The 22,091-nt window shown below is 44.1% G+C and overlaps 1 protein-coding gene across 5 annotated transcripts in view; it reads left to right on the top strand.

Moving 5' to 3' along the window:
- Positions 1-22,091, top strand: part of spata17 (spermatogenesis associated 17) — a 307,726-nt gene that overhangs the window by 19,127 nt on the left and 266,508 nt on the right. The gene's annotated exons all lie outside the window — the stretch shown is intronic.

The raw sequence follows: 22,091 nt of genomic DNA, 5'->3' as shown, positions 1-22,091 counted from the left end.
AGGCTATATAGATTTAAAGTAATTGGTAAAAGAAAGAAGAGAGGTGAAATGTATTCCCAGCTGCAGGTGATAGGGGTTTGATAGATGGCAGACAGAAACCATCATCTCATTTAAGCAATACTTGTAATGAATTACAGAATTGGCATATAGTGCTAGATGGTAGTTTAATTTAGGTGCAGCAGTACTGTGCAAACGTCTTAGGCATATGTATATAGCTAGGGTGCCTAAGACTTTTGCACAGTACTGCATTTGTCAATATGGAGTAGAGAGCAAGTTTATAAATCTGGAGAGAGCAAAGGGTGTTGGGGATGGTCAGGGTGGAGCACTGCTGGAGGGGTGTGGGATGGGTGGCAAAGGAGTGCCAGGGCTGGGAAATGGCACAGGTGCAGACACAGCCAGCTCTAAGCCACCAGGCAAGGTCATTTGTTTCCAAACAATTGGCTTATTGATCATTTAGAACATGTCTATCTGGTGCTTCCTGCTTCCTCCCTTCATTGTACCCCCTTTCCCAACCATGATTCCCCTATCCCTGTCCCCTTCCCACACTCAGTCCATAATTGAGACCTATATCGGGCTTATCATCACTCACATGTCATGGGATATGTTTTTTGTGTCAGCAGTACAGTGGCAATAATAAAATCAGTACAGTACTGCGCAAAAGTCTTGGCACTGTAGCTATTTATATCTGCCTAAGACATTTGCACATTCCTGTATTTTTGCAACTGGCTCAGACACAATGATCTGAATGGTCTCCCTCCACATTGTACATTTTCAGATTCTCAGTAGTTTGAAGAGGGTTGAGGTATAAGACAGAATTCCACTGTACCATAGTAATTAGCATGGCACTCAGGGCATTAGAGTTCAAATCTGATGTCATCTGTAAGGACTCTGCATGTCCTCCCCATGAAATGTGTGAGTTTTCTCTGGGTGCTTCAGTTTCCTCCCACAGTCCAAAGACGCAATATTTAGCTAATTGGTCATTGTAAATTGTCCTGTGATTCAGCTGGGGTTAAATCGAAGGTTGCTGGATGGCACAACTCAAAGGGCGAGAAGGGCCTATTTCACGCTGTATCTCAATAAATAAACAATAAATAAATTAATTGGATAAAGGGATTATAAAATAGACACAGAACTGAGATTATGTAAGAGGAAGAAGGCTTTCAAAACAAAGGATTGGAAAAAGAATGGAAATGAAGCAGCAGTGGAAAAGAAACAGAAGAAAACATTGGCAGACCATTCCTCACTTCCCAAGGGCTTGTCTTCAACTTTTTTTCAATTACTCCTCTTAACATTATCACCAGATCCATCCTTGAAATAATTGTTCATGTCACATGGCTTACCCCATACATAAGGCAAGGAGAGCAAGGATCAGAAAGTAATTTAGGGAAAGTACCGATAAAGATAACAGGAGAAAGCAGCTGAAGGAAAAGCTTTGTGAAAAGGGGTCAGAAATAGCAACAAAAGGTTGCCAAACCTGGGTAAGAAAAAATATAATCTGACTTTTCATGAGGAATGTAAGCATTGTAGTAGATCTGCTAAATTCAAATATATTCATTGATTAAGAGTGCACTTTATTAAAAGCTGCTTTAAATGGAACAGTATAATGCTTTCATTATACAATATTGATGTGCAAAGTATCAATTAATTTTTTGTAAAGCAATGTAAAATGTGCATTGAAGATCCCTATTACTTCATTGTCTTTGGAAAATTGCATTTATAAAAGGGAAGTAACAGTTATATTTAAAAGCAATTGGAAAAATGAATCTTCATTCAATATTTACCTGCAGATTAAAAAGAAATACAAGACAAAAAAGCAACAAGAGTATGGATTAATTACATAAATAGCTGCCTTGTGATATCATAAATCTCATATTTCTAATTTTGAGCTTTTGTCTGTGATTGTTAGGCTGTATTTGCATTTCTAAAATTGCTTGTGCATGTTCATGTCCAGTAGATAGTACTTTGATTTTTGGGAGCTAATCTTTTTGGGATAGAATGGATCTAGTGTGAAAGGTACAGACATAAAAGTAGCAAAATTTTTTGAATTCAAATCTCACCTTAAATTTCCTTACTTCTAAGCAAGCTGCAACGGAATGCATTTTTTTATCCTGAGAAAATCAATGCATGCATGCTCAACACCAAATCCTGTTGTATTTTTTAACTCAAATTCTTCATCAAGGTTGAGATCTATTTTAATTAATGTTCACTGTTTTGAAACACGAAATCTCACTTCCTTTGCATGAGAGTCATGCAATGTGGGCAAAATGACATAAACGAATAGTGCTTTGCTGCAGGTATTGGCGCAGGGATCCTTGTTTATGACATAGAATTACAACTTGGATGAATGTAGGAGGCATGAATAGTAAATGTATAGATGAGTAAAATGGTGGTGTTCTGGCTATCAAGCAAGATTCTATAAGACTACTGCAGGATAAAGATCAAGTGGAAAGTTAGCAGAATTTAATTGCAACAGATTTTGGGAAGTCAAATAGCGATAGGACATGTACAGTCAGGATAGGGTGCTAGGAATTTTGATGAACAGAGTCATTGGAGTTCAAGTCCATATATAAAGTTCACTGAAAGTGACAACACAGGTTGATAGGGTAGTAAAGGAGGCATATAACATGCTTGTTTTCAAAGGTCAGGACACAATGTAAAAGTTGGAACACCACATTGCAACTTTACAAACTGGTTAGGTGACACTTGTGCTGTTCTGTTTACCACACAAAAGGAAGAAAGTAGGAGAGGCGGAGTATATTCAGCAGGAAATTGCCTGGGTTCAAGGACTTTAAGCTCAGAGTAAATTTACTGGGCATACAACCAGTGTGCAAAAGGCAATAAACTGTGCAAATACAAAAAGAAGGAAATAATAATTAAAACTAATAAATATCAAGAACATGAGATGAAGAATCCTGTGAAGTGAGTCCAAAGGGTTGTGGGAACATTTCAGTGCTGGGACGAGTGAAGTTATTCCCCTATGGTTCAAGAGCCTGATAATTGAGGGGTAATAACTGCTTCTGAATCTGGTGGTGTGAGTTCTGAGGATCCTGTACAAATTAGAGTAGATCCAAGTAACTCCTCAGGCAGGAGTTGATATATTTCATCACCAACCTCTCAAAATACTTCTTCACTGCGGACTTAAATGCTACTGGACAATAGTCATTAGGGCAGGTTAATTGGACCGGAATAATTGAAGCCGGCTTGAAGTAAGTTTTGGGAAGAGATTGGATAGATTGGGCATATTTTCTCTGGAGCAAAGGAGCCTGAGGGGATTTCTGATAGAGGTATATCAACTTAGAAGAGGCATAGATATGGTAGGTATTCAGAATTCTTTCCCTATTGTATGGGTGTCAAGAGCAAGAGAGCAAGAGAGAATTCAAAGATCTAAATAAATTTATTCTCGAAGTATGTACAGTTGCAAGGAAACGTTTGTGAATTGTTTGTAGTTACCAGTTTTTCTGCATTAATTACTCATAAAGTATGGTCTGATCTTCATCGAACTAATAAGTAATAACAGGCAAACACAATTTGGCTAAACTAATAACACAAAACAATTGTACTTCTCATCCACACTGAGTGCACCATTTAAACAATCACAGCCTAGGTTCAAAGATGTGAACTTCTGGGGGGTAATGCCTTCTATAATAGCCATTTGGGACCAGGTGTTCCAGCCAATGAGATGAGTTTGGATGTGCCCTCGCAAAGACACACAAAGTCAGATTACTGTCAGAGCCTGCTCTTCTCAAGTAAGATCTCTTTATGTCCACCATGCCTCGATCAAATCAACTTTCAGAGGACCTTAGAAGAAGAATTGTAGAGACGTATGAAGCTGAAAAAGGCTACAAGAGCATTTCTAAAGACCTGAGTGTTTATCAGTCCAGTCCACAGCGAGTGAAATTGTCTACAAATGGAGGAAATTAAGTGATGCTGCTACTTTTTCCTAGGAGTGGGCATCCTGCAAAGATCGTACCAACAGCATAATATGCAATGCTGAAGGAGATGAAAAAGGACCCAAGGGTAACAGAAAAAGACTTGCAGAAATCTCTAGAACTTGCTAAACTCTCTGTTCATATGCCCACTATAAGAAAAACACTGAACAAGAATGGTGTTCACGGAAGGACACATGGAAGAAACCATGGCACTCCAAAAAAAAAAATTGCTGCACATCTTGAATTTGCAAAAGACCACCTGGATGTTCCACACTCTTCTGGAACAATGTGCTGTGGACAGATGAGACAAAAGTTTGACCTTTTGGCAGAAGTGCACACAGCTATGTTTGGAGGAAAAAGGGCACTGGACACTGACACCAAAATCTCATCCCAACTGTGAAGCCTGGTGGAAGGAGCATCATGGTTTTTTTTTAAATTAGATTAGATTATTCAGTCCTTGTTTATTGTCATTTAGAAATGCATGCATTAAAAAATGATACAACGTTCCTCCAGTATGATATCACAGAAACACAAGACAGACCAAGACTAAAACTGACAAAAACCACATAATTAAAGCATATAATTACAACAGTGCAAAGCAATACCATAATTTGATAAGATCAGACCATGGGCACAGTAAAAACAAAAGTCTCAAAGTCCCGATAGCCCCAACATCTCATGTAGATGGTAGAAGGGAGAAATTCTCCCTGCCATGAGCTTCCAGCGCCGCAAACTTGCCAATGCGGCATCCTGGAAGCACTTGACCACAGTCCGACTCTGAGTCCATCCGAAAAGCTCGAGCCTCTGACACTGAGCACCGAGCACCATCTCTGTCGAGTGCTTCGACCCCGCCCCGGCTGCCGAGCAAGAAGCAAAGCCGAGGATTCGGGGCCTTCCCCTCCGGAGATTTTGGATCACACAGTAGTGGCGGCAGTGAAACAGGCATTTCAGAAGTTTCATCAGATGCTCCTCCACCTCTCACATCTGCCTCCATCAAATCAGAATTGTGCACGGCATGCTACTTGACAGATAACAGATATCATCACTGGAGAGAGCGCACGTGCTGTGTCTTGCTGCCATCTTCTCCTCCTCTTCCTCCAGTTTGAGGCTGTTTTGCTGCCTCAGGGCAGTTGTGAGGGAACAATGAATTCAAAATTGTATCAAGACACTACAGGGGAACGTCAGGGTAGTGGTCTGTCACCTGAAGCTGAATAGAAGTTGGACAATTCAACAAGTCAATGATCTGAAAAACAAGATTAAATCAACAACAGAATGGTTTAAAAAGAAGAAAGTTTGTGATTTGGAATGGCCCAGTCAGAGTCCAGATCTTAACCAACTGAGATGCTGTAGCTTGACCTGAAGAGGGCTGTTCGTGCAAGGTCTCCCAGAAATATTGATGAACTGAAACAGTTTTGTATGGAGGACTGGTTTAAAATTCTTTCTCGCAGTTGTTCAAGTCTGATCAGCAGCTATAGAAAATGTTTGGTGGAGGTTATTGCTGCTAAAGAGGGTTCTAGCAGTTATTAAATACAAGGGTTCACATTTTTTCCAGCCTGGACTGTGCATGATTAAACAATATGTTCAATAAAGATATGAAAAGTACAATTGTTGGTGTATTATTAGGTTAGGCAGATTGAGTTTGTCTATTATTGTGACTTAGATGAAGATCGAACCACATTTTATGAGTGATTAATGCAGAAAACCAGGGAATTGCAAAAGGTTCACAAACCTTTTTATGCAATTGTACCGGAGTGCTACACACAGCGCTAAAATAACCACACGTAGTCAGTGAGTTGCAGTTGCGATGAAAGATTTATTCAAACTTCGCGGCCTGCTTTAAAGCCTTCCCGTTCCCGCCCTCCCTGGGCGGGACTGCTGTGGAGAATACATATTCCCAGACCCTTCCCGCGTGCGGGATTTTCCCCCTGATGGTGAAGATGACCTGGCACCCTTTTTGGGGCCGGCCCTCTGCCTGCGCGCGCTGTTTCATGAGCCGGTTCGTGTGTGCTAGAAAGTGGGTTGCCACACAACTGTATATGTCACCATATACCCCTGTATTTGTCCCTGAGATTTATTTTTCTTATGGGCGCACACAATAAATCCAAGAAACACAATAAAATTAATGCAAGACCACATCCAACAATACAGACAAACAACTAACATTCAAAAGATAACAAACTCTGCAAATTCAAAAATATATAATAATAATAATAAATAAGTAATAAATGTCAGTAACATGAGATAAAGAGACTTTGAAAGTGGGAATAGTTCAGAGATGGAGTGACTAAGCCTGATGGTTGATGGGGAATAACTGTTCCTGAGCCTGGTGGTGTGAGCCCTGAGGCTCCTGCACCTCCTTCCTGATGGTTGATGGGTAATAACTGTTCCTGAACCTGGTGGTGTGGGTCCTGAGGCTCCTGCACCTCCTTCCTGATGGTTGATGGGGAATAACTGTTCCTGAGCCTGGTGGTGTGAGCCCTGAGGGTCCTGCACCTCCTTCCTGATGGTTGATGGGTGATAACTGTTCCTGAACCTGGTGGTGTGAGCCCTGAGGGTCCTGCACCTCCTTCCTGATGGTTGATGGGTGATAACTGTTCCTGAACCTGGTGGTGTGAGCCCTGAGGGTCCTGTACCTCCTTCCTGATGGTTGATGGGGAATAACTGTTCCTGAACCTGGTGGTGTGAGCCCTGAGGGTCCTGTACCTCCTTCCTGATGGTTGATGGGGAATAACTGTTCCTGAACCTGGTGGTGTGAGCCCTGAGGGTCCTGCACCTCCTTCCTGATGGTTGATGGGGAATAACTGTTCCTGAACCTGGTGGTGTGAGTCCTGAGGGTCCTGCACCTCCTTCCTGATGGTTGATGGGGAATAACTGTTCCTGAACCTGGTGGTGTGAGCCCTGAGGGTCCTGCACCTCCTTCCTGATGGTTGATGGGGAATAACTGTTCCTGAACCTGGTGGTGTGAGCCCTGAGGGTCCTGCACCTCCTTCCTGATGGTTGATGGGGAATAACTGTTCCTGAACCTGGTGGTGTGAGTCCTGAGGGTCCTGCACCTCCTTCCTGATGGTTGATGGGTAATAACTGTTCCTGAACCTGGTGGTGTGAGCCCTGAGGCTCCTGCACCTCCTTCCTGATGGTTGATGGGTAATAACTGTTCCTGAACCTGGTGGTGTGAGCCCTGAGGGTCCTGCACCTCCTTCCTGATGGTTGATGGGTAATAACTGTTCCTGAACCTGGTGGTGTGAGCCCTGAGGGTCCTGCACCTCCTTCCTGATGGTTGATGGGGAATAACTGTTCCTGAACCTGGTGGTGTGAGCCCTGAGGCTCCTGCACCTCCTTCCTGATGGTTGATGGGGAATAACTGTTCCTGAACCTGGTGGTGTGAGCCCTGAGGCTCCTGCACCTCCTTCCTGATGGTTGATGGGGAATAACTGTCCCTGAACCTGGTGGTGTGAGCCCTGAGGGTCCTGCACCTCCTTCCTGATGGTTGATGGGTAATAACTGTTCCTGAGCCTGGTGGTGTGAGCCCTGAGGGTCCTGCACCTCCTTCCTGATGGTTGATGGGGAATAACTGTCCCTGAACCTGGTGGTGTGGGTCCTGAGGGTCCTGCACCTCCTTCCTGATGGTTGATGGGGAATAACTGTCCCTGAACCTGGTGGTGTGGGTCCTGAGGGTCCTGCACCTCCTTCCTGATGGTTGATGGGGAATAACTGTCCCTGAACCTGGTGGTGTGGGTCCTGAGGGTCCTGCACCTCCTTCCTGATGGTTGATGGGGAATAACTGTTCCTGAACCTGGTGGTGTGAGTCCTGAGGGTCCTGCACCTCCTTCCTGATGGTTGAGGGGTAATAACTGTCCCTGAACCTGGTGGTGTGAGCCCTGAGGCTCCTGCACCTCCTTCCTGATGGTTGATGGGGAATAACTGTCCCTGAACCTGGTGGTGTGAGCCCTGAGGCTCCTGCACCTCCTTCCTGATGGTTGAGGGGGAATAACTGTCCCTGAACCTGGTGGTGTGAGCCCTGAGGGTCCTGCACCTCCTTCCTGATGGTTGAGGGGGAATAACTGTCCCTGAACCTGGTGGTGTGAGTCCTGAGGGTCCTGCACCTCCTTCCTGATGGTTGATGAGGAATAACTGTTCCTGAACCTGGTGGTGTGAGTCCTGAGGGTCCTGCACCTCCTTCCTGATGGTTGAGGGGTAATAACTGTTCCTGAACCTGGTGGTGTGGGTCCTGAGGCTCCTGTACCTCCTTCCTGATGGTTGAGGGGTAATAACTGTCCCTGAACCTGGTGGTGTGAGCCCTGAGGGTCCTGCACCTCCTTCCTGATGGTTGATGGGTAATAACTGTTCCTGAACCTGGTGGTGTGAGCCCTGAGGGTCCTGCACCTCCTTCCTGATGGTTGAGGGGTAATAACTGTTCCTGAACCTGGTGGTGTGAGTCCTGAGGGTCCTGCACCTCCTTCCTGATGGTTGAGGGGGAATAACTGTTCCTGAACCTGGTGGTGTGAGCCCTGAGGGTCCTGCACCTCCTTCCTGATGGTTGATGGGGAATAACTGTTCCTGAGCCTGGTGGTGTGAGCCCTGAGGGTCCTGCACCTCCTTCCTGATGGTTGATGGGGAATAACTGTTCCTGAGCCTGGTGGTGTGAGCCCTGAGGCTCCTGCACCTCCTTCCTGATGGTTGATTGGGAATAACTGTTCCTGAACCTGGTGGTGTGAGTCCTGAGGGTCCTGCACCTCCTTCCTGATGGTTGATGGGTAATAACTGTTCCTGAGCCTGGTGGTGTGAGCCCTGAGGCTCCTGCACCTCCTTCCTGATGGTTGAGGGGGAATAACTGTCCCTGAGCCTGGTGGTGTGAGCCCTGAGGGTCCTGCACCTCCTTCCTGATGGTTGATGGGGAATAACTGTTCCTGAACCTGGTGGTGTGAGTCCTGAGGGTCCTGCACCTCCTTCCTGATGGTTGATGGGTAATAACTGTTCCTGAACCTGGTGGTGTGAGCCCTGAGGGTCCTGCACCTCCTTCCTGATGGTTGATGGGTAATAACTGTTCCTGAACCTGGTGGTGTGAGCCCTGAGGCTCCTGCACCTCCTTCCTGATGGTTGATGGGGAATAACTGTTCCTGAACCTGGTGGTGTGAGCCCTGAGGCTCCTGCACCTCCTTCCTGATGGTTGATGGGGAATAACTGTTCCTGAACCTGGTGGTGTGAGCCCTGAGGCTCCTGCACCTCCTTCCTGATGGTTGATGGGGAATAACTGTTCCTGAACCTGGTGGTGTGAGCCCTGAGGCTCCTGCACCTCCTTCCTGATGGTTGAGGGGGAATAACTGTTCCTGAACCTGGTGGTGTGAGCCCTGAGGCTCCTGCACCTCCTTCCTGATGGTTGATGGGGAATAACTGTTCCTGAACCTGGTGGTGTGAGCCCTGAGGCTCCTGCACCTCCTTCCTGATGGTTGATGGGGAATAACTGTTCCTGAACCTGGTGGTGTGAGCCCTGAGGCTCCTGCACCTCCTTCCTGATGGTTGAGGGGGAATAACTGTTCCTGAACCTGGTGGTGTGAGCCCTGAGGCTCCTGCACCTCCTTCCTGATGGTTGAGGGGGAATAACTGTTCCTGAACCTGGTGGTGTGAGCCCTGAGGGTCCTGTACCTCCTTCCTGATGGTTGATGGGGAATAACTGTTCCTGAACCTGGTGGTGTGAGCCCTGAGGGTCCTGTACCTCCTTCCTGATGGTTGATGGGTAATAACTGTTCCTGAGCCTGGTGGTGTGAGCCCTGAGGGTCCTGCACCTCCTTCCTGATGGTTGAGGGGTAATAACTGTCCCTGAACCTGGTGGTGTGAGCCCTGAGGCTCCTGCACCTCCTTCCTGATGGTTGAGGGGTAATAACTGTCCCTGAACCTGGTGGTGTGAGCCCTGAGGCTCCTGCACCTCCTTCCTGATGGTTGAGGGGTAATAACTGTTCCTGAACCTGGTGGTGTGAGTCCTGAGGCTCCTGCACCTCCTTCCTGATGGTTGATGGGGAATAACTGTTCCTGAACCTGGTGGTGTGAGCCCTGAGGCTCCTGCACCTCCTTCCTGATGGTTGATGGGGAATAACTGTTCCTGAACCTGGTGGTGTGAGCCCTGAGGGTCCTGCACCTCCTTCCTGATGGTTGATGGGGAATAACTGTTCCTGAACCTGGTGGTGTGAGCCCTGAGGCTCCTGCACCTCCTTCCTGATGGCAGCAGCAAGAAGGAAGCATGCCAAATCTTTGCGAACTTCAAAGAATTGGAGGCACTTCTGTGATTTCTTTGTAATGGGATTTGTGTGCTGGACCCAGGACAGATCCTTTCAAATGATAAAACTGAAACATTTCAAGTTGCTGACCTTCTCCACCTCTGATCGCCCGATGAGGACTGTCTCATGGACCTCCAGTTTCCTCCTCCTGAAGTCAATAATCAGCTCCTTGGTCTTGTTGACATTGAGTGAGAGGTTGTTGTTGTGACACCACTCAGCCAGATTTTCAATCTCCCACCTTTAATTCCCAGCTGTGCTTAACCTCACAGTCATTAGTATAGAGTGAGTACAGCAGAAAGTGAGACAACGGAATTTTAAAGGATTTTTTTTATGTACATACTATGGTCTTGGACTATATTTTTTATGTGACTATATTTTACAGATATATTTGCCTTGAGCTCTGTGTGACTATTAGGCCCCAGAGTACTGTTTCATTTGGCTGTATTCATGTATGGTTGAATGCCAATTAAACTTGAACCTGACCTAATACAAGTTAAATGGGATTAACATAGATGGGCAAAAAGGTTAGTATTGACATGATCAACCAATGTGCCCTTTTCTGTCCTTTATAACTCTGATGGAAATAGTGTGACTGAACAAAATGGGCAGCTACATCAACAAGTAAACTATAGGTTTAAAAAAAGCAGCTGAAATGAGGGGATGATGGGGGTTTACAAAACAGACACAGTAGGGCTGACGTCATATGGTTGAGCAGAAGGAAGGTAGCAACAAACAGTCTGTTGGAGGAACTGAATGAGTCAAGCAATATCTATGGGAGGGAAAGGATTGTTGATGATTTGGGTTGAAACCCTGCATCGGGGCTGTTGACATTTCATGTCAAAAGTCTATATCAGGACCCTGCAGCCATGATTTGCAGTCTCTTGTGTCTTTTAAGCAGAAACGTAGTTGTACTAAAACAGAAGGAGACATAATGGGAGTGGAATGGCAAAATTAATGTAGTGTTTTTGCTGAGCACTTCAGCTTGTTCCTACAGTATTTTGACATTCTGAGGTTTCCTTGTAATATTGAAACACTGCAGCAAATTGATTTGAGAGGACGGGAACTCTTCAACTGTTCACATAGTTCTGCACAAATTGACTGAAGATGAATTAGTGATAAGTCAATTATTGATTTGTTTATTTTTAATAAAAGCAGAAAATGTTGAACTACACATCAGGCAGAACCTGAGGAGAGAAAAACAGAGTTAGCTTTCTGTGTTGATAACTTTTCATTAGAAATGCAACATGTTTAAAACAATGGTGGAGGAATAGCAAGGGGAAAGAAAAGAAAAATTCTATAGTGGAGGGGAAGGCCTGAAGATTCAATGCCATAAGCGAGGTGAATGCTACAAGTCAAGAAAAAAAGCGGAGATATAAATTGGCATATTATCTTAAATGGGAAGCAAATCAGACAGAATGACTCACTCTGCAATGGCTTGCTAGAATTTTCCAAACCCAGTTTAATACGATGTTGATTTTCCATATTAATCTGCTTTTATGCAGGATTTTAACAACATTATTGCTGTTCTGTGATTTGTAGTCATGTGGAATTCCAGGTACTGTCTATCTGATTGAATAGCAGCTGGAGAATGATGGCTACTAGTTATGGATATTGCATCTTTATCATCTGGGAGATGGTAGATCTATAACCAAGAGATTCTGCAGATCGTGGAAATCCAAAGCTATAAACACAAAATGCTAGAGGAACTCAGCAGGTCAGGCAACATCTATGGAAGTGAATAAACAGTCGACATTTTACGCTGAAACTCTTCTTCAGGACTGGAAAAGAGGGGAAAAGATGACAGAATAAAAAGATGGTGAGAGGAGAAGAAGAATAGCTAGAAGATGATAGGCGAAGTTAGATGGGTGAAAAAAGTAAAGGACTGGAAAGGAAAGAATCTGATAGGAGAGTAGAGTGGACCATGGGAGAAAGGGAAGAAAGCGGGATACTGGGAGAATATGATAGGCTGTCAGAGTGGGGACCAAAAGAAGAGGGAAGGGGGAGGTAGAGAATTTTTACTGGAAAGAGAAATTGATATTCATGTCATCAGGTTGGAGTCTACCCAGATAGAATTTGAGATGTTGCTCCTCCACCCTGAGGGTGGCCTCATCATGACACAAGGGGAGGCTGTGGACTGACATATCGGAATGGGAATCAGAATTCAAATGTTTGGCCACCAGGAAGTTCCACTTTTGACAGACAGAGCGAAGGTGCTCAACAAACCAGTCTCTCAATTTACAGTCTCATCAATGTAGAGGAGGCTACGTTGAGAGCTCCAGATACAATAGAGGACCCTAACAGCGTTGCCTCACCTGGAAGGACTGGTTTGGGCCTTGAATGGAGGTAAAGGAGGAGGTGAATGGGCAGGTGTAGCAATTTATTCGCTTGCAGGTTAAGTGCCACAACTTGCGATGTTTTCTCATATTTTCTCAAATTCAAGGTAAATTGGTTCTTGTGGTAATGTTGTTCATCATCCTAGGAGTAACCCAATGTTGAAGAGAGTCTTCCTGAACCTGCCCCACTGAGAATTTTACTCAGCATAGGTCTGCTTCAATTTATTTATCTGCACTCCTCAAAAGCCTCCCTATACTTTTTCATACCCTAGTCCTCTTCCTTTTCTACTCTCCCCCCGCCCCCCCCCATTAACCAATCTCTTTCACCCAACCCTGGATTATGACCTTCTGAAATGAATCGTCAAATCACAGGATTGTACAGTACAGAAATAGGTCCTTTAGGTCTACTTTGTCAATGCTGAACATGATGACAATCCTACATAAATCCTGTTATTGTATCTACCTCTACCACTTCCTCTGGAGGTCATTCTGAACAACTATCACTCTCTGTGTGGAGAAATATGCCCGTCAGATTTCCTACAAAGTTCTTCCCTCCCACCTAGTGTGACACACTCTAGTTCTCGACTCCCTTACCTTGGGAAAAACACTCTTAACTACACTAACTATGCAACACATAATTTTCTAAACGTCGACAAGGTCACCATTCAACTCCCTGCATTTTCTTTGAGATAAAGCTCAGCTTTTCCAAAGTTCAAAGCAAGTTTATTATCAAAGGACATATATGAGATCCTAAGATTCATTTTCTTGTGGCCAATCACAGTAAATACAAAGAAACAATAGAATCATTGAAAGACCGTACACAAGACGGAAAAACCGTCAATGTACAAAAGACAACGAACTGCAAATACAAAAATAAAAAGCATAATAAATAAACAATAAATATTGAGAACATGAGATGAAGAATCCTTGAAAGTAAGTTGATATGTCGTGGGAGCAGTTCATTTCTGGGGTGAGTGAAGTTATCATCTCTTATTCTAGAGCCTAATGGTTAAGAAGTAATAACTGTTTGTGAATCGAGTGGTGTGAGTCCTGAGGCTCCTGTACCTCCTTCCTGATGGCAGCAGTGAGAAAAGAGCAAGGCTGGTTGGCGGGAGTCCTTGATGATGGATGCTGTTACCCGTGACAGTGCTCCTTGTAGTTATCTCAATGCTGGAGTGGGCTTTACCCATGATGGACTGGGCTGTATCCAATGCTGTTTGTGGGTTTTCATTCAAGGGCATATATATATATCAGGCCATCATGCAACCAGTAAATATAATCTCCACCACACATCTGGAAAAGTTTCTCAAAGTTTTGGATGACATTCCGAATCTTCGCAAACCTCTAAGAAAGTAGGGGTGCTACTGGGCTTTCTTTATATTGGCACTTATGTGCTGGACCCAGGAGAGATCCTCCAAAATGATAACACCAACGAATTTAAAGTTGCGGACCCTTTCTATTTCTGATTCCCCAATGAGGACCGGCTCATGAACCTCTGGTCTCCACCTCCTGTAGTCTGTCATCAGCTCCTTAGTTTTGCTAACATTGAATGAAAGCTTGATGTTGTGGCACCACTCAGCCAGATTTTCAATCTCCCTCTTATATGTTCAATGTAAATTTATTATCAAAGTACATATACATCACCATGTACAACCCTGAGATTCATTTCCCTGTGGGCATACTCAGCAAATCTATAGAATAGTGCCTATGGCAGAATCAATGAAACATCAACTGGAGTGCAAAAAACAACAAAGTGCAAATGCAAATATAAATAAGTAACGAGAATGTGAGATAACAACATAAAGAATCCTTTATGTTGTTATCTCCTCTTATTTACCCCTCGCGGATACCTCCTCTTATTTACCCCTCGATCGTGACCCCACTAAGGAGCACCAGGCCATTGTCTCCCACACCATCACCAACTTTATCCACTCAGGAGATCTCCCATCCACTGCTACCAACCTTATAGTTCCTACACCTCGCACTTCCCGTTTCTACCTCCTACCCAAGATCCACAAACCTGCCTGTCCTGGCAGACCTATTGTCTCAGCTTGCTCCTGCCCCACCGAACTCGTTTCTGCATACCTCGACACGGTTTTATCCCCCTTTGCTCAATCCCTTCCTACCCATGTTCGTGACACTTCTCACGCTCTTAAATTTTTCAATGATTTTAAGTTCCCCGGCCCCCACCACTTTATTTTCACCATGGATGTCCAGTCCCTGTATACTTCCATCCCCCATCAGGAAGGTCTCAAAGCTCTCCGCTTGTTTTTGGATTCCAGACCTAATCAGTTCCCCTCTACCACCACTCTGCTCCGTCTAGCGGAATTAGACCTTACTCTTAATAATTTCTCCTTTGGCTCCTCCCACTTCCTCCAAACTAAAGGTGTAGCTATGGGCACCCGTATGGGTCCTAGCTATGCCTGCCTTTTTGTTGGCTTTGTGGAACAATCTATGTTTCGTACCTATTCTGGTATCTGTCCCCCACTTTTCCTTCGCTACATCAACGACTGCATTGGCACTGCTTCCTGCATGCATGCTGAGCTCATTGACTTTATTAACTTTGCCTCCAACTTTCACCCTGCCCTCATGTTTACCTGGTCCATTTCCGACACCTCCTACCCCTTTCTAGACCTTTCTGTCTCTATCTCTGGAGACAGCTTATTCACTGATGTCTACTATAAGCCTACTGACTCTCGCAGCTATCTGTACTTTTCCTCTTCTCAACCTGTCTCTTGCAAAAATGCCATCCCCTTCTCGCAGTTCCTCCATCTCCGCTGCATCTGCTCTCAGGAGGAGGCTTTTCATTCCAGGACGAGGGAGATGTCCTCCTTTTTTAAAGAAAGGGGCTTTCCTTCCTCCACCATCAACTCTGCTCTCAAATGCATCTCCCCCATTTCACGCACATCTGCTCTCACTCCATCCTCCCGCCATCCCACTAGGAATAGGGTTCCCCTGGTCCTCACCTACCACCCCACCAGCCTCCGGGTCCAACATATTATCCTCCGTAACTTCCACCACCTCCAACGGGATCCCACCACTAAGCACATCTTTCCCTCCCCTCCCCACCTCTGCTTTCTGCAGGGATCGCTCCCTACGCAACTTCCTTGTCCATTCATCCCCCCCCCATCCCTCCCCACTGATCTCCCTCCCGGCACTTATCCTTGTAAATGGAACAAGTGCTACACATGCCCTTACACTTCCTCCCTTACCACCATTCCGGGCCCCAGACAGTCCTTCCAGGTGAGGCGACACTTCACCTGTGAGTCTGCTGGGGTGATATACTGTGCCCAGTGCTCCCGATGTGGCCTTCTATATATTGGCGAGACCCGACGCAGACCGTTTCACTGAACACCTATGCTCTGTCTGCCAGAGAAAGCAGGATCTCCCAGTGGCCACACATTTTAATTCCACATCCCATTCCCATTCTGACATGTCTATCCACGGCTTCCTGTACTGTAAAGATGAAGCCACACTCAGGTTGGAGGAACAACACCTTATATTCCGTCTGGGTAGCCTTCAACCTGATGGCATGAACGTTGACTTCTCTAACTTCCGCTGATGCCCCACCTCCCCCTCGTACCGCATCCTTTATTTATTTATATACACACATTCTTTCTCTCACTGTCCTTTTCTCCCTCTGTCCCTCTGACTATACCCCTTGCCCATCCTCTGGGTTCCCCCCCTCTTGTCTTTCTCCCTGGGCCTCCTGTCCCGTAATCCTCTCATATCCCCTTTGCCAATCACCTGTCCAGCTCTTGGCTCCATCCCTCCCCCTACTGTCTTCTCCTATCATTTTGGATCTCCCCCTCCCCCTCCCACTTTCAAATCTCTTGCTAGCTCTTCCTTCAGTTAGTCCTGACGAAGGGCCTCAGCCTGAAACGTCGACTGTACCTCTTCCTAGAGATGCTGCCTGGCCTGCTGCATTCACCAGCAACTTTGATGTATGTTGCATAAAGAGTCCTTAAAGTTAGATCATTGATTGTGGAACATAACAATGGATGGGGAAGTGAGTGTAGTTCAAAAGCCTGATGGTCGTGGATTAGTGGTTGTTCTTGAAACTGACAGTGCAAGTCCTGAGGCTCTTGCACCTTCTATCTGATGACAGCAGCAAGAAAACAGCATCGTGTGAGTGGTGGTGATCTCTGATGATAGAATCAGAATCAGAATCAGGTTTATTATCACCGGCATGTGTCATGAAATTTGTTAACTTAGCAGCAGCAGTTCAATGCAATACATAATATAGAAGAAGAAGAGGAAAAAATAATAATAGTAATAAATAAGTAAATCAATTACAGTATACATATATTGATGGAACAGATTAAAAATCGTGCAAAAAATAAATAATATATATTAAAAAGGTGAGGTAGTGTTCATGGATTCATTGTCCATTTAGGAATAGGATGGAAGAGGGGAAGAATCTGTTCCTGAATCACTGAGTGTGTGCCCTTCAGGCTTCTCTACCTCCTACTTGATGGTAACAGTGACAAAAAGGCATGCCCTGGGTTCTGGGGGTCCTTAATAATGGACGCTGCCTTTCTGAGACACTGCTCCTTGAAGATGTCCTGGGTACTTTGTACACAAGATGGAGCCAACTAAATTTACAACCCTCTGCAGCTTCTTTCAGTCCTGTGCAGTAGTCTCCCCACCCCCACCCCCAGCCATACCAGACAGTGATACAGCCTGTCAGAATACTCTGCATGGTACATCTGTAGAAGTTTATGAGTGTATTTGTTGACATACCAAATCTCTTCAAACGCCTAATGAAGTATAGCCACTGTCTTGCCTTCTTTATGACTGCATTGATATGTTGAGACCAGGTTAGATCCTCAGAGATTTTGACACTCAGGAACTTGAAACTGCTCACTCTCTCCACTTCTGATCCCTCTATGAGGATTGGTTTGTGTTCTTTTGTCTTACCGTTCCGGAATTCCACAATCAGCTTTTCCGTCTCACTGATGTTGCATGCCAGGTTGTCGCTGCGACATGATTCCACTAATTGGCATATCTCGCTCCTGTACACCATCTCTTCACCACCTGAGATTCTACCAACAATGGTTGTATCGTCAGCAATTTTATAGATGGTATTTGAGCTATGCCTTGCCACACAGTCATGAGTATATAGAGAGTAGAGCAGTGGGCTAAACAGTGTGCACCAGTGTTGATCTTCAGCAATGAGGAGATGTTATCACCAATCCGCACAGATTGTGGTCTTTTGGTTGGGAAGTCGAGGATCCAATTGCAGAGGGAGGTACAGAGGCCCAGGTTCTGCAACTTCTCAATCAGGATTGTGGGAATGATGGTATTAAATGCTGAGCTATAGTTGATGAACAGCATCCTGACACGGCTGTTTGTGTTGTCCAGGTGATCTAAAGACGTGTGAAGAGTTATGGAGATTGCATCTGCCGTTGACCTATTGTGGCGATTGGCAAATTGCAATGGGTCCAGGTCCTTGCTGAGTTCATTCTAGTCCTGTCCAACCTCTCAAAGCATTTCATCACTGTAGATGTGAGTGCTACTGGGCGATAGTCATAAAGGCAGCTCATATTATCCTTCTTAGGCACTGGTATAATTGTTGCCTTTTTGAAGCAAGTAGGAACTTCCGCCCTTAGAAGTGAGAGGTTGAAAGTGTCCTTGAATACTCCTGCCAGTTGGTTGGCACAGGTTTTCAGAGCCTTACCAGGTAGTCCAACAGGACCTTCTGCCTTGCAAGGGTTCACTCTCTTTAAAGACAGCCTAACATCGGCCTCTGAGACGGAGATCACAGGGTCATCAGGTGCATCAGGGATTTTCATGGCTGTAGTTGTATTCTCTGTTTCAAAATGGGCATAGAAGGCACTTAGTTCATCTGGTAGTGAAGTATCACTGCCATTCATGCTATTGGGTTTCACTTTGTAGGAAGTAATGCCTTGCAAGCCCTGCCAGAGTTGTCTTGCATCCAGTGTCGCCTCCAATCTTGTTTGAAATTGTCTCTTCACCCTTGAAATAGCCCTTCACAAATCATACTTGGTTTTCTGGTACAGTACAGGCCTGGATCGCAAGACTTGAATGCCGCAGATCTAGCTTTCAACAGACGACGTACGTCCTGGTTCATCCACGGCTTTTGGTTTGGGAATGTACAGTAAGTCTTTGAAGGCACACACTCATCCACACCAGTTTTAGTGAAGTCGGTAACAACTACAGCATACTCATCGAGGTTCGAAGATGAATCCCTGAATACAGTCCAGTCCACCATTTCAAAAGTGGTCCTGTAGGTGCTCCTGTGCTTCCCTTGTCCATACCTTCTTGGTCCTCACTTCTGGTGCTGCAGTCTTCATTCTCTGCCTATACTCAGGGAGTAGAAGTACAGCCAGAAGTACAGTTCCATTGTCTTACCATTCCTGTAGTCCACAATCAGCTCTTTTGTCTTCCTGACGTTGAGTGCAAGGTTGTTGCTGTGACACCACGCCGCTAGTTGGCCCATCTCACTCCTGTACGCACTCTCGTCTCCTCAAATTCCAAATGAAATATTGCTGTCGTTGTGTCTTCTTTGTAATTCATCAATATGTTGGTCCAAGAATAGATCTTTAGAGATGTTGACACTCAAGAACTTAAAACTGCTCACCCTTTACATTTCTGATCCCTCAAAGAGGACTCGTGTGTGATCCCTTGACTTCCCCTTCCTGTAGTCCACAATCATTTCCTTGGTCTTACTGACATTGTGTTGCTGCATCACTACTCAACAATTGATCTATCTTGCTCCTGTACACCTTCCCGTCACCATCTGAAATTCTGCCAAGAATAGTTGCATTGTTGGCAAATTTATGGATGCCATTTAAGCTGTGCCTAGTCACACAACCATGGGTATAGAGAAAGTAGGGAAGTGGGCAGGGGCAGTGGACTCATCACGCATCCTTCAGCTGCATAAGTGGAGATGTTATTTCCAATCAGCATTGACTGTGCTCTTGCAGTGAGGAAGTCGAGGATCCGGGTACAGAGGTCCAGGTTTTGGAGCTTGTTGATTAAAACTAAGGGTACGGTTGTGTTGAAAACTGAGCTATAGTCAATAAACAGCAGCCTGACTTAGGTATTACTATTGTACAGGTGATCAAAGGCTGAATAGAGAGCCAGTGAGACTGTATCCACTGTTGACCTATTGTGGCAATAGGTGAATTGCAGCGGGTCCAGGTCCTTGCTTTGGCAGGAGTTGATTCTAGTCATGACCAACCTCTCAAGGCACTTCATCACAGTAGATGTAAGTGCCATTGGGCAATGTTCATTGAGGCAGCTCACCCTGCTCTTCTTGGGCACTGGTATGGCTGTAGACTTTTTGAAGCAAGTGGGAATCTCCGAATTCAGCAGTGAGAAATTGAAGATATCCTTGAATTTACTTTCCTTGTAACTTTTTTATACACCTGAAATTAACCTTTATGTTTATTTTAGTGTGGCATATGAAGAATGGTATGTACAGGTTACTCAGTGTGTAAAACTTGTTCAGTACTTCTCACTGTTTTAGTTTGTCAGTTCTACTGAATATTTAAGTGACAAGTACTTGACCAAAATGGTCATTAGCCAATTGCACAATGTGTGTAATGTATCTATGCAAATACTCTGAAATTTTTAATTTGATATTCTCAAAACTGAGAGGCATAATTCCACACTTTTCTTTCTATGTCACGTATTGTCAAAGAAAGTTAGGTACCTCACTGGAATTTCCATTAATGCTTATGAGGGCTGCTGTAGCATTGCAAAAAGTGGATCTGCCTGTACATGTACTAATCCGATGCTGAGGACCTGATCCACGTCCAGTTTAAGTAATGTACTTAGGCTTTTATTCCAGCACCCTTCCCTATTATCCTAATTCCCACTACCTTTCACCCCATCAAAGCCTATGTCAAATTCTTGTTCAACAGACCATAGTAGTTTTCCCAGTTGTGCAGTACTGAACTTTACATATCACTCCTTTGAATTAAATATTTGACAGCTCACAGTGAAATGACAGTTTAATATGCCTTTACTGATACCAACCATATTTTAGATTTGTTACAGTTACCCAATTCTAGCCCCACCTCTCAGTTTTGACCCTATGTCCCTGCATCTTTCACTTTGTTTCAAATATATATTTAGTTTTCTCTTAAAAACTGCAAAGATCACTCCCTAAAATTTTCTGCAACAAAGAATACAGTACTCAGTGGCCGAAAGAATTTGTGAGGAAATTTTCCTGAAGTTTTCCCTGCTTGTTCTTAATCAGAATTTTAAATTGATGACCCTTATCACTCATTTCCAAACAAAATAAGATAGACCTTCATTATTCATTCTATCAAATCCTTGTTTATTACAGTTCTCCACCCTATGCTTTCAGCTAAGAATGGTGTAGAAAGAGATCAGGGAATTATTTTTTTTAACTAAGAAAAACTTATAAAGAGGAAACAATTACAGAAGTTAAGTATGAGAAGTATTTCAAAAAGTTCAACATAATATTGTCCTGAGTTACCGTAATGATTGCCTAACAGCTCTGTTGAAAAATGTTGCAAGGTACAGCAACCTCCAGACTTAGAGACTTGTGGACTACAGCAGACAAACATGGACTGAACTGGTGCTACAAGTGGATGTAGCTGGCTACATTCTTGGATTTACCATTGAGCTTTCTTAGTTCCTGACTTGAGAGACCAAATAAACTTTGTACCTGGCTCCTCAATATTGAACCAATGATATTTGGTACATTCACAGTAATAATTCCATTTGGATAGGTTTGTGAATCTTCACTAATAAATCAAATCAAGATAAGTGGTTGTTTTTCTATAATATTAATTTAGCTTATACTGTCCCTATTTTGCTTTAATATAGATTTAGTTAAATTTAATATTTTAATTTTATTAAGTTTTACTAATAGATTTTTAAATTTAGAATGACGGAAAATGCCTGATTGTACAAGCCACCAGAAAGCTTTTGGAGTAAGCTGTGGGTGGACCACCAGCTATGATCTAATTGCCCCTTGCAGAATCTTTTACTTGGCTGCAAAAGAAAAGTGCAGCTGTAAAGTTGAGGGTGTGGGATGGGCTGGATCCAGAACAATTCTTCCTCTTCTTTGCAGCTAGTCATTCAATGATCAGTTGTGATTTTTCTTAAATTAACTATGGGAACGTGATATGCTAAAAATAACAGAACAGCATTTTATACTTTGCTCTTGTGAAATAGATAGTCCCACGAAAGTAAGAGATGCAGATTGAACATTCCACTTTGTTGAATCCTTGTAAGTTGTTTTGGTTTGGTTCAGGCAGATCCCAATTGGATTTATGATATGACAGCATATCATGTGCTTAGGGGTGTTAGGAAAGGATATTGCTTGGTCATGAGGACCTGAGTTATAAAGAAAGGTTGAATAGGTTAGGATTTTGTTCCATGGAGCGTTGGAGAATGACAGGTATACAAAATTATTTGTGGTATAGATAGGGTAAATGCAAGCAGTTTTCTTGACTAAGTAAAATACTTAAGGGGAACCTGAAGGGGAACTTCTTCACTCAGAAAATGGTGCGAATGTGGAATAAGTTACCAGCGAAGTGGTGGATGCGGGTTTG

Source organism: Mobula birostris, chromosome 8 (genome assembly GCF_030028105.1).
Source record: "Mobula birostris isolate sMobBir1 chromosome 8, sMobBir1.hap1, whole genome shotgun sequence".
Taxonomy (NCBI): domain Eukaryota; kingdom Metazoa; phylum Chordata; class Chondrichthyes; order Myliobatiformes; family Myliobatidae; genus Mobula; species Mobula birostris.
Note: the sequence above shows the minus strand (reverse complement) of the source record. Positions and strands in the feature narration are given on the sequence as shown.